General features: G+C 37.0%; 1 protein-coding gene across 4 annotated transcripts in view; it reads left to right on the top strand.

The window, feature by feature from the left end:
- LOC308094129 (butyrophilin-like protein 2) overlaps positions 1-13,981 on the top strand; it is a 72,653-nt gene that overhangs the window by 18,583 nt on the left and 40,089 nt on the right. The gene's annotated exons all lie outside the window — the stretch shown is intronic.

The following is a 13,981-nucleotide window of genomic DNA, read 5'->3' as shown; positions in this document are numbered from 1 at the left end:
AAGGTTAGGTTTAGGCATAGTCTTACTGAGGTTAAGGTTAGGAATAAGGTTAGGTTTAGGCATAGTTTTACTGAGGTTAAGGTTAGGAATAAGGTTAGGTTTAGACATAGTTTTACTGAGGTTAAGGTTATAATAAGGTTAGGTTTAGACATAGTTTTACTGAGGTTAAGGTTAGGAATAAGGTTAGGTTTAGGCATAGTTTTACTGAGGTTAAGGTTATAATAAGGTTAGGTTTAGGCATAGTTTTACTGAGGTTAAGGTTATAATAGGGTTAGGTTTAGGTATAGTCTTACTGAGGTTAAGGTTAGGAATAAGGTTAGGTTTAGACAGTTTTACTGAGGTTAAGGTTATAATAAGGTTAGGTTTAGACATAGTCTTACTGTGGTTAAGGTTAGGAATAAGGTTAGGTTTAGACATAGTTTTATTGAGGTTAAGGTTATAATAAGGTTAGGTTTAGGCATAGTCTTACTGAGGTTAAGGTTAGGAATAAGGTTAGGTTTAGGCATAGTCTTACTGAGGTTAAGGTTAGGAATAAGGTTAGGTTTAGACATAGTTTTACTGAGGTTAAGGTTAGGAATAAGGTTAGGTTTAGGCATAGTTTTACTGAGGTTAAGGTTAGAAATAAGGTTAAGTTTAGGCATAGTTTTACTGAGGTTAAGGTTATAATAAGGTTAGGTTTAGGCATAGTTTTACTGAGGTTAAGGTTATAATAAGGTTAGGTTTAGGCATAGTCTTACTGAGGTTAAGGTTAGGAATAAGGTTAGGTTTAGACATAGTTTTACTGAGGTTAGGGTTAGGAATAAGGTTAGGTTTAGGCATAGTTTTACTGAGGTTAAGGTTATAATAAGGTTAGGTTTAGGCATAGTCTTATTGAGGTTAAGGTTAGGAATAAGGTTAGGTTTAGGCATAGTTTTACTGAGGTGAAGGTTATAATAAGGTTAGGTTTAGACATAGTTTTACTGAGGTTAAAGGTATCATGACATTCATTTTCACTTTTTTTATTTTCAATGTTTTATTTGGGGTTTTATGACCTCAATTACACCCAAAAAACCTGAACTTAGAACATTCAGTGGATTTTCTGTGGTCTGGAGTTTTCTGAATAATTAGGCTGAAAAGTAATCTGAGCTTGGCCCTTCGACAGTGAGGTCACAGTCGATTAATCCCGCCCACTCTCCTCCTCGCCCCTCCCCTCCCCTATCCTTTCCTTTGGGGGGGGCGGAGCAGAGGCGATGATTGACAGGCAAAATCCCTCACCAGCGACACCCGCAGGCAAAGATTTCTTTTTTCATTGCAGTTGAAAAGGCTTTAGAAATGTGAGAGAAAAACACCTGCCATGGATCACTGGAATGGAATTTTCACTTAAAACTTTTTGTACACTTTTGAAGGACCAGGACAAAGACTTTGAATGTGGTGTAAAAGTGAATGTCATTAAACCTTTAAGGTTAGGAATAAGGTTAGGTTTAGCCGTAGTCTTACTGAGGTTAAGGTTATAATAAGGTTAGGTTTAGGCATAGTTTTACTGAGGTTAAGGTTATATTAAGGTTAGGTTTAGGCATAGTCTTACAGAGGTTAAGGTTAGGAATAAGGTTAGGTTTAGACATAGTTTTACTGAGGTTAAGGTTAGGAATAAGGTTAGGTTTAGACATAGTTTTACTAAGGTTAAGGTTATAATAAGGTTAGGTTTAGACATAGTTTTACTGAGGTTAAGGTTATAATAAGGTTAGGTTTAGGCATAGTTTTACTGAGGTTAAGGTTATAATAAGGTTAGGTTTAGGCATAGTCTTACTGAGGTTAAGGTTAGGAATAAGGTTAGGTTTAGGCATAGTTTTACTGAGGTTAAGGTTAGGAATAAGGTTAGGTTTAGACATAGTTTTACTGAGGTTAAGGTTATAATAAGGTTAGGTTTAGACATAGTTTTACTGAGGTTAAGGTTAGGAATAAGGTTAGGTTTAGGCATAGTTTTACTGAGGTTAAGGTTATAATAAGGTTAGGTTTAGGCATAGTTTTACTGAGGTTAAGGTTATAATAAGGTTAGGTTTAGGCATAGTCTTACTGAGGTTAAGGTTAGGAATAAGGTTAGGTTTAGACAGTTTTACTGAGGTTAAGGTTATAATAAGGTTAGGTTTAGGCATAGTCTTACTGAGGTTAAGGTTAGGAATAAGGTTAGGTTTAGACAGTTTTACTGAGGTTAAGGTTATAATAACGTTAGGTTTAGGCATAGTTTTACTGAGGTTACGGTTATAATAAGGTTAGGTTTAGGCATAGTTTTACTGAGGTTAAGGTTATAATAAGGTTAGGTTTAGGCATAGTCTTACTGAGGTTAAGGTTAGGAATAACGTTAGGTTTAGGCATAGTCTTACTGAGGTTAAGGTTAGGAATAAGCTTAGGTTTAGACATAGTTTTACTGAGGTTAAGGTTAGGAATAAGGTTAGGCATAGTTTTACTGAGGTTAAGGTTAGGAATAAGGTTAGGTTTAGGCATAGTTTTACTGAGGTTAAAATAAGGTTAGGTTTAGGCATAGTTTTACTGAGGTTAAGGTTATAATAAGGTTAGGTTTAGGCATAGTCTTACTGAGGTTAAGGTTAGGAATAAGGTTAGGTTTAGACATAGTTTTACTGAGGTTAAGGTTATAATAAGGTTAGGTTTTGACATAGTTTTACTGAGGTTAAGGTTAGGAATAAGGTTAGGTTTAGACATAGTTTTACTGAGGGTAAGGTTATAATAAGGTTAGGTTTAGACATAGTTTTACTGAGGTTAAGGTTAGGAATAAGGTTAGGTTTAGACATAGTTTTACTGAGGTTAAGGTTATAATAAGGTTAGGTTTAGGCATAGTTTTACTGAGGTTATGGTTATAATAAGGTTAGGTTTAGGCATAGTCTTACTGAGGTTAAGGTTAGGAATAAGGTTAGGTTTAGACATAGTTTTACTGAGGTTAAGGTTAGGAATAAGGTTAGGTTTAGACATAGTTTTACTAAGGTTAAGGTTATAATAAGGTTAGGTTTAGACATAGTTTTACTGAGGTTAAGGTTATAATAAGGTTAGGTTTAGGCATAGTTTTACTGAGGTTAAGGTTATAATAAGGTTAGGTTTAGGCATAGTCTTACTGAGGTTAAGGTTAGGAATAAGGTTAGGTTTAGGCATAGTTTTACTGAGGTTAAGGTTAGGAATAAGGTTAGGTTTAGACATAGTTTTACTGAGGTTAAGGTTATAATAAGGTTAGGTTTAGACATAGTTTTACTGAGGTTAAGGTTAGGAATAAGGTTAGGTTTAGGCATAGTTTTACTGAGGTTAAGGTTATAATAAGGTTAGGTTTAGGCATAGTTTTACTGAGGTTAAGGTTATAATAGGGTTAGGTTTAGGTATAGTCTTACTGAGGTTAAGGTTAGGAATAAGGTTAGGTTTAGACAGTTTTACTGAGGTTAAGGTTATAATAAGGTTAGGTTTAGACATAGTCTTACTGTGGTTAAGGTTAGGAATAAGGTTAGGTTTAGACATAGTTTTATTGAGGTTAAGGTTATAATAAGGTTAGGTTTAGGCATAGTCTTACTGAGGTTAAGGTTAGGAATAAGGTTAGGTTTAGGCATAGTCTTACTGAGGTTAAGGTTAGGAATAAGGTTAGGTTTAGACATAGTTTTACTGAGGTTAAGGTTAGGAATAAGGTTAGGTTTAGGCATAGTTTTACTGAGGTTAAGGTTAGAAATAAGGTTAAGTTTAGGCATAGTTTTACTGAGGTTAAGGTTATAATAAGGTTAGGTTTAGGCATAGTTTTACTGAGGTTAAGGTTATAATAAGGTTAGGTTTAGGCATAGTCTTACTGAGGTTAAGGTTAGGAATAAGGTTAGGTTTAGACATAGTTTTACTGAGGTTAGGGTTAGGAATAAGGTTAGGTTTAGGCATAGTTTTACTGAGGTTAAGGTTATAATAAGGTTAGGTTTAGGCATAGTCTTATTGAGGTTAAGGTTAGGAATAAGGTTAGGTTTAGGCATAGTTTTACTGAGGTGAAGGTTATAATAAGGTTAGGTTTAGACATAGTTTTACTGAGGTTAAAGGTATCATGACATTCATTTTCACTTTTTTTATTTTCAATGTTTTATTTGGGGTTTTATGACCTCAATTACACCCAAAAAACCTGAACTTAGAACATTCAGTGGATTTTCTGTGGTCTGGAGTTTTCTGAATAATTAGGCTGAAAAGTAATCTGAGCTTGGCCCTTCGACAGTGAGGTCACAGTCGATTAATCCCGCCCACTCTCCTCCTCGCCCCTCCCCTCCCCTATCCTTTCCTTTGGGGGGGGCGGAGCAGAGGCGATGATTGACAGGCAAAATCCCTCACCAGCGACACCCGCAGGCAAAGATTTCTTTTTTCATTGCAGTTGAAAAGGCTTTAGAAATGTGAGAGAAAAACACCTGCCATGGATCACTGGAATGGAATTTTCACTTAAAACTTTTTGTACACTTTTGAAGGACCAGGACAAAGACTTTGAATGTGGTGTAAAAGTGAATGTCATTAAACCTTTAAGGTTAGGAATAAGGTTAGGTTTAGCCGTAGTCTTACTGAGGTTAAGGTTATAATAAGGTTAGGTTTAGGCATAGTTTTACTGAGGTTAAGGTTATATTAAGGTTAGGTTTAGGCATAGTCTTACAGAGGTTAAGGTTAGGAATAAGGTTAGGTTTAGACATAGTTTTACTGAGGTTAAGGTTAGGAATAAGGTTAGGTTTAGACATAGTTTTACTAAGGTTAAGGTTATAATAAGGTTAGGTTTAGACATAGTTTTACTGAGGTTAAGGTTATAATAAGGTTAGGTTTAGGCATAGTTTTACTGAGGTTAAGGTTATAATAAGGTTAGGTTTAGGCATAGTCTTACTGAGGTTAAGGTTAGGAATAAGGTTAGGTTTAGGCATAGTTTTACTGAGGTTAAGGTTAGGAATAAGGTTAGGTTTAGACATAGTTTTACTGAGGTTAAGGTTATAATAAGGTTAGGTTTAGACATAGTTTTACTGAGGTTAAGGTTAGGAATAAGGTTAGGTTTAGGCATAGTTTTACTGAGGTTAAGGTTATAATAAGGTTAGGTTTAGGCATAGTTTTACTGAGGTTAAGGTTATAATAAGGTTAGGTTTAGGCATAGTCTTACTGAGGTTAAGGTTAGGAATAAGGTTAGGTTTAGACAGTTTTACTGAGGTTAAGGTTATAATAAGGTTAGGTTTAGACATAGTCTTACTGTGGTTAAGTTTAGGAATAAGGTTAGGTTTAGACATAGTTTTATTGAGGTTAAGGTTATAATAAGGTTAGGTTTAGGCATAGTCTTACTGAGGTTAAGGTTAGGAATAAGGTTAGGTTTAGACATAGTTTTACTGAGGTTAAGGTTAGGAATAAGGTTAGGTTTAGGCATAGTTTTACTGAGGTTAAGGTTATAATAAGGTTAGGTTTAGACATAGTTTTACTGAGGTTAAGGTTATAATAAGGTTAGGTTTAGACATAGTTTTACTGAGGTTAAGGTTAGGAATAAGGTTAGGTTTAGACATAGTTTTACTGAGGTTAAGGTTATAATAAGGTTAGGTTTAGACATAGTTTTACTGAGGTTAAGGTTATAATAAGGTTAGGTTTAGGCATAGTTTTACTGAGGTTAAGGTTATAATAAGGTTAGGTTTAGGCATAGTCTTATTGAGGTTAAGGTTAGGAATAAGGTTAGGTTTAGACATAGTTTTACTGAGATGAAGGTTATAATAAGGTTAGGTTTAGACATAGTTTTACTGAGATGAAGGTTATAATAAGGTTAGGTTTAGACATAGTTTTACTGAGGTTAAGGTTATAATAAGGTTAGGTTTAGGCATAGTCTTACTGAGGTTAAGGTTATAATAAGGTTAGGTTTAGACAGAGTTTTACTGAGGTTAAGGTTAGGAATAAGGTTAGGTTTAGACATAGTTTTACTGAGGTTAAGGTTAGGAATAAGGTTAGGTTTAGGCATAGTTTTACTGAGGTTAAGGTTAGAAATAAGGTTAAGTTTAGGCATAGTTTTACTGAGGTTAAGGTTATAATAAGGTTAGGTTTAGGCATAGTTTTACTGAGGTTAAGGTTATAATAAGGTTAGGTTTAGGCATAGTCTTACTGAGGTTAAGGTTAGGAATAAGGTTAGGTTTAGACATAGTTTTACTGAGGTTAGGGTTAGGAATAAGGTTAGGTTTAGGCATAGTTTTACTGAGGTTAAGGTTATAATAAGGTTAGGTTTAGGCATAGTCTTATTGAGGTTAAGGTTAGGAATAAGGTTAGGTTTAGGCATAGTTTTACTGAGGTGAAGGTTATAATAAGGTTAGGTTTAGACATAGTTTTACTGAGGTTAAAGGTATCATGACATTCATTTTCACTTTTTTTATTTTCAATGTTTTATTTGGGGTTTTATGACCTCAATTACACCCAAAAAACCTGAACTTAGAACATTCAGTGGATTTTCTGTGGTCTGGAGTTTTCTGAATAATTAGGCTGAAAAGTAATCTGAGCTTGGCCCTTCGACAGTGAGGTCACAGTCGATTAATCCCGCCCACTCTCCTCCTCGCCCCTCCCCTCCCCTATCCTTTCCTTTGGGGGGGCGGAGCAGAGGCGATGATTGACAGGCAAAATCCCTCACCAGCGACACCCGCAGGCAAAGATTTCTTTTTTCATTGCAGTTGAAAAGGCTTTAGAAATGTGAGAGAAAAACACCTGCCATGGATCACTGGAATGGAATTTTCACTTAAAACTTTTTGTACACTTTTGAAGGACCAGGACAAAGACTTTGAATGTGGTGTAAAAGTGAATGTCATTAAACCTTTAAGGTTAGGAATAAGGTTAGGTTTAGCCGTAGTCTTACTGAGGTTAAGGTTATAATAAGGTTAGGTTTAGGCATAGTTTTACTGAGGTTAAGGTTATATTAAGGTTAGGTTTAGGCATAGTCTTACAGAGGTTAAGGTTAGGAATAAGGTTAGGTTTAGACATAGTTTTACTGAGGTTAAGGTTAGGAATAAGGTTAGGTTTAGACATAGTTTTACTAAGGTTAAGGTTATAATAAGGTTAGGTTTAGACATAGTTTTACTGAGGTTAAGGTTATAATAAGGTTAGGTTTAGGCATAGTTTTACTGAGGTTAAGGTTATAATAAGGTTAGGTTTAGGCATAGTCTTACTGAGGTTAAGGTTAGGAATAAGGTTAGGTTTAGGCATAGTTTTACTGAGGTTAAAGGGATACTTCACTTTCAAATAAAATAAACATTAAAAAAAAATATTAAAAAAAAATGAAAGAAGTTATGGCAAAATAAAGGCCCCCTCACACATTAGTAGGACACTCTAATGCGTGAGGGGGCCTTTATTTTGCCATAACTTCTTTCATTTTTTTTAAATATTTTTTTTTAATGTTTATTTTATTTGAAAGTGAAGTATCCCTTTAAGGTTAGGAATAAGGTTAGGTTTAGACATAGTTTTACTGAGGTTAAGGTTATAATAAGGTTAGGTTTAGACATAGTTTTACTGAGGTTAAGGTTAGGAATAAGGTTAGGTTTAGGCATAGTTTTACTGAGGTTAAGGTTAGGAATAAGGTTAGGTTTAGACATAGTTTTACTGAGGTTAAGGTTATAATAAGGTTAGGTTTAGGCATAGTTTTACTGAGGTTAAGGTTATAATAAGGTTAGGTTTAGGCATAGTCTTACTGAGGTTAAGGTTAGGAATAAGGTTAGGTTTAGACAGTTTTACTGAGGTTAAGGTTATAATAAGGTTAGGTTTAGACATAGTCTTACTGTGGTTAAGTTTAGGAATAAGGTTAGGTTTAGACATAGTTTTATTGAGGTTAAGGTTATAATAAGGTTAGGTTTAGGCATAGTCTTACTGAGGTTAAGGTTAGGAATAAGGTTAGGTTTAGGCATAGTTTTACTGAGGTTAAAGGGATACTTCACTTTCAAATAAAATAAACATTAAAAAAAAATATTTAAAAAAAATGAAAGAAGTTATGGCAAAATAAAGGCCCCCTCACACATTAGTAGGACACTCTAATGCGTGAGGGGGCCTTTATTTTGCCATAACTTCTTTCATTTTTTTTAAATATTTTTTTTTAATGTTTATTTTATTTGAAAGTGAAGTATCCCTTTAAGGTTAGGAATAAGGTTAGGTTTAGACATAGTTTTACTGAGGTTAAGGTTATAATAAGGTTAGGTTTAGACATAGTTTTACTGAGGTTAAGGTTAGGAATAAGGTTAGGTTTAGGCATAGTTTTACTGAGGTTAAGGTTAGGAATAAGGTTAGGTTTAGACATAGTTTTACTGAGGTTAAGGTTATAATAAGGTTAGGTTTAGGCATAGTTTTACTGAGGTTAAGGTTATAATAAGGTTAGGTTTAGGCATAGCCTTACTGAGGTTAAGGTTAGGAATAAGGTTAGGTTTAGACAGTTTTACTGAGGTTAAGGTTATAATAAGGTTAGGTTTAGACATAGTCTTACTGTGGTTAAGTTTAGGAATAAGGTTAGGTTTAGACATAGTTTTATTGAGGTTAAGGTTATAATAAGGTTAGGTTTAGGCATAGTCTTACTGAGGTTAAGGTTAGGAATAAGGTTAGGTTTAGACATAGTTTTACTGAGGTTAAGGTTAGGAATAAGGTTAGGTTTAGGCATAGTTTTACTGAGGTTAAGGTTATAATAAGGTTAGGTTTAGACATAGTTTTACTGAGGTTAAGGTTATAATAAGGTTAGGTTTAGACATAGTTTTACTGAGGTTAAGGTTAGGAATAAGGTTAGGTTTAGACATAGTTTTACTGAGGTTAAGGTTATAATAAGGTTAGGTTTAGACATAGTTTTACTGAGGTTAAGGTTATAATAAGGTTAGGTTTAGGCATAGTTTTACTGAGGTTAAGGTTATAATAAGGTTAGGTTTAGGCATAGTCTTATTGAGGTTAAGGTTAGGAATAAGGTTAGGTTTAGACATAGTTTTACTGAGATGAAGGTTATAATAAGGTTAGGTTTAGACATAGTTTTACTGAGGTTAAGGTTATAATAAGGTTAGGTTTAGGCATAGTCTTACTGAGGTTAAGGTTATAATAAGGTTAGGTTTAGACAGAGTTTTACTGAGGTTAAGGTTAGGAATAAGGTTAGGTTTAGACATAGTTTTACTGAGGTTAAGGTTAGGAATAAGGTTAGGTTTAGGCATAGTTTTACTGAGGTTAACGTTAGGAATGGAAGAAGTCTACTCTGGACTGAGGGGGGCCTAGTGAAGCGGTCTTAGTAGTTTAACTGAAGTTACGCTTAGGAATATCTGGTGGCGACCATTCCGAGGTCGCCGGATTTGACCCGGCGTGTTTTGGGGGCGAAAATTCTTGTATTAGCGCAGATGTCGCCCAGATGTCCCTATAGTGACATTGATGTGAGGTGCTGGGGGTGGGATGTGGAACAGCCTCTTTGGTGGTGGTTAGCAGTGTTGCCAGATATTTTGCGAGAGAAATAAGCAACCAGGTCTATGAAAACAATACCAAAATAATTAAGTGACTATAGCCACATGAGCACAACCTATATACTTCAGCTATTTGAAAATAGCATATCTACAAGCTCACAACACGTCGCGATGTGATACGTTGTGAGCTTGTAGATCTGCTATTTTCAAATAAAAATCTAGAAAAAATATATGTTTTTGAAACATTTTAAATACATACACCTTGTATGGGGGTCCCTGGCCCAAAATATTTTCAGATATGTGGCCAAGTACATGGCCACATGTACATGCCCCCCGTAAAAAAAAAAATAATAATAATCACAACTATTTGAACTGGGGACCCCCCTGAATAATCATAATTATTTGAACTGGGGACCCCCCTGAATAATCATAATTATTTGAACTGGGAACCCCCCTGAATAATCACAACTATTTGAACTGGGGACCCCCCAAATATTCATAATTATTTGAACTGGGGACCCCCCAAATAATCATAATTATTTGAACTGGGGACCCCCCCGAATAATCATAATTATTTGAACTGGGAACCCCCCTGAATAATCACAACTATTTGAACTGGGGACCCCCCTGAATAATCATAATTATTTGAACTGGGGACCCCCCTGAATAATCATAATTATTTGAACTGGGAACCCCCCTGAATAATCATAATTATTTGAACTGGGAACCCCCCTGAATAATCACAACTATTTCAGAATCAGAATCAGTTTTATTGTCACATCACAGGTTTACAAGGTAAAAAAGTGGGTGAAATTCTTTTTTGTACATCGTTCCCATCGCAACGTTAGTTTCCATAGAAAGAAGAGGGGGGGGGGGGGGGAGAAGAAGAGGGTGGGGGGTAAGTGGGAAGGAGATCAAAACAAGAGAGCAACAGAAGGCCAGACAAGTTATCTACATATTTACAAATTACCTGAGATAATAAAAACTAAAAAAAACTAAACTAAGGTGCCTGAGCATAGCAGCAATGTATTGTATACTGTGCATGTTATACTTATACTGTGCATGATAGACAATGGACGTTAAGGTGCTTAGAGGAAAAGGAGCACAATAAAAAAGACCAAAAAAAGTCAGTGCGTTATACAAGGGATTAAGGTGCAAAAGGTCAGTGCGTGTCCACCTAGAGTGGACCGACCCTAGTATAATCCGCAAGTAGCTCCATGAGGGAGTGCAACAAAAAGTCATTTGTACCTGGTGTAGTCCACAGGTGTGTCCGAGGGGGGACTAAAGTCCAAGTCATTGTCCCTGGTATAATCCACAGGTGTGTTCAGGAAGAGCCAGAAAAGTCTGCGCTGCCTGTTGTCAGGCTGCTGAACAAGGCCTATGCCTCATTCAGGCTTATGCCCCATTCAGCATTCTGACAGCAGCCGGATTGAAACTACACCAGTACCTGGTGGTGGAACTCTTGATACTGCGGTAGAGCCCCTTGCCCGGTCGCGGTCGTTGTAGGGGGTTGAACAGTCTGTGACTTGGGTGGTGCTTGTCCTTGATGATGCGCTTGGCTTTGACCACGCACCGCTTTTTGTACAGTTCCTGGAGCGCTGGGAGCTCGATTCCCATTATCCGCTCTGCCGATCGCACTACTCGTTGTAGGCTGATCTTTTCTCGGGCAGTGCAGTTCCCGTACCAGGCCGTGACACAGCCTGTTAGGATGCCTTCGACAGAACTGTTGTAGTACAGCCTGAGGATGCGACGTCCTACTCCGAGCTTCTTCAGGCGGCGGAGCCAGTACAGTCGCTGCTGAGCCTTTTTCCTCACGTGTGTGGAGTGCGTCTCCCATTTGAACTGGGGACCCCCCAAATAATCACAACTATTTGAACTGGGGACCCCCCGAATAATCATAATTATTTGAACTGGGGACCCCCCCGAATAATCATAATTATTTGAACTGGGGACCCCCCGAATAATCATAATTATTTGAACTGGGACCCCCCCCCCCCCCCCACCCTTATAAGCACTTGGAAGAATTGTAGGAGTTGAGGCATTACATTTAGTTTAACTCGGTTCCACAGAAATGGTGTGAAAATAGCCAAACTACAAGCTCACAATAGCTTGTAGATCTGATATTCTTAAAAAAAAACACCAAAAAAAATCCATAAATTCAAGTCTTCATGGGGTGAGTAATTGATAGAAAAAAACTTTTTTGGGGGTGAACTATCCCTTTAACACTATTTTAATGTAGCTATTAGTCTACATACGGAGCTGCAATGCATAGCTCTGCCATAATAGGCTAGCTACTGTTAATAATAAATGTTCCTTTATATTCAATTCATCAGCCAAATTATTAAAAAAAAATATTTCCTGTGAAAACGAGAGCTGTATCACTTGTGAAGACAAATGTCTTACACCATTAGGATAGTAAAAACTAGTCCATACCCGGGGATGTGTGCACTCAAAGTATTTACACATTTGGTGCCAGAGCTTTATTAAAACAGGGTACATCTAGTGCTGGCATTCTTACCGTTTACGCTGCGCTGTAATGGAGATATTTGATATTGATATGAGTATGTGACTGCACCTCGTTGAGACTTTGATGAGACAGTGGTTATGAGTTGGTGTCACATTAGCTCTGTGTAGAATTACTGGTCTACCTTAAACCAGTCCGCCTTAAGGCCAGGTAGCTCATTTCATTAGCTTGTAAACTCTGTGACATGGTGTCTGATGTTGGGTTTTAACCACAAACAGATCCCATCCCATAGATATCACCAAGGCAATTGTGGAGCTTTGCAAGAGAAGTACTGGTCAAGGACACAGTAGGTGTGCATTTAGTCACTGACAAACAAGACTGTACACTTGTTCTCTCTGTCTGTGACGCTCCTTTGAAATGAACGTACACATTTGACTCAGGTTGTTCACACTCACAGTGCATTGGTGGCTTGTTAACAACCTTCATTGATTGTGAATAGACCAGGAAGGTGTTTAGCCGATTAGAATCCTACAATGGTATGGCTGCAGTGTTGTGTTCTAGTTTTTTTATGAAGGTATACTATGTTTATTCCCTGCCTCCCACACGCACGGCATGCGCGCGTCTATAATTAATTAAATGTAAAAAATTTGCACGTGGCCCACAAAAATATTGAATGTGCAATATGCTTTGTACTGATTTTTGTTTTGTACTGATTTTTCTTACTGATGTCTGATCACCTGAGCTCAACCACTTCCAAGCTTAGATGCATTTTCAATGCAACGCAATGATTATTACCATGTAAGTGGGCAAGGATTTCTATAAATAGATGCTGATTAGGCTTATCAGACATAATAGCAGTGTTAACAGCAAGCATTCATGTATCTATTACAGAATAGTATTAACTTGGCATTGAAGACACAAACTGTATTGAAGATTCAAGATTGTTTTTATTGTAAGTCTTGCATACAACCACATAAGAGTTAACATTCTTTTGTTTTGGTTTAGCAGCAATAATAAAGAAATACGAATAACTGAAGAAAAAAATGCATGTGCAAAAAAGTGGCCCATATGTACACTAAAAAAAAAATCTGTCTTTGTATCTTTTGTTTGGGCTCCTCACACATTTCAGCAGCAATAACAAGCAGTGAGAAAAATTTTTGCATTTGCAAAAAAAAAAGTGCCCTAGCATAAATGGCACTTATAAACTTCCAAGAGTCAGAAGCAGACTGAACTGAAACATCATTTCATTGCCTTTTATGCTGTGCTATGACGCACATACGCGAATACTAATGAAGCACTCTAATCACTGCCTGATTAGAGTACTTCATTAGTATTCGCGTCGTTGTTAATGTGTGAATTCCGTCGCAGCCATTACTTATCACCTCAAGGACAATAGCTTCACACATGATAAGCCATGAACTCAGAGTTAGCCCACACAAGAATGCTGCCCCCCAGCCTTGGGCAGTTAGCGTATCAAAGCGTATCAGCGTCACAGATACGCAGTTTTGAACAGTTTTTGAAGGTGTACGGTGGCGACGGAAAAAAATCTCAAGGTGTACGGCGTACACAGCATCTGACGGTAGAACCCACCATTGTATGGCTGTGTGTAACAACCCAGTCATTTAGCTAATTTATAAAATGATATTTATACAATGATATCCAAAGCACCCATAAAAGGCTGTGTGTGTGTGTGTGTGTGTGTGTGTGTGTGTGTGTGTGTGTGTGTGTGTGTGTGTGTGTGTGTGTGTGTGTGTGTGTGTGTGTGTGTGTGTGTGTGTGTGTGTCTGTGGACACGTCTCCTAAATGAACATCCTCGACTCCTTTATAACTTTGTTGCTGTGAGGCAGGTCTGCCTGTGCTGTCACAGTGGTTACTGATCCCAATCCCATAGCCTGTGGGTACACTGTAACCATGACAACACAGGCCGTCATCATAACCATGACAACATATCCCATAGCCAGACCTGGGAAGCTCCTGTGTTTACACAGAAACGCTAATAGACAGCTTACATTTTGGGAAAGTGAGAAACGGGCGTCGTGGTTGTGTGCATAATGCGCTACTTGTCAAGTTCAGATCTATTGTTCAAGTCACATGCGGAACAGAGAGGTTATGACTGACT

Source organism: Gymnoscopelus braueri (genome assembly GCF_963280865.1).
Source record: "Gymnoscopelus braueri genome assembly, chromosome: 10".
NCBI lineage: Eukaryota > Metazoa > Chordata > Actinopteri > Myctophiformes > Myctophidae > Gymnoscopelus > Gymnoscopelus braueri.
Note: the sequence above shows the minus strand (reverse complement) of the source record. Positions and strands in the feature narration are given on the sequence as shown.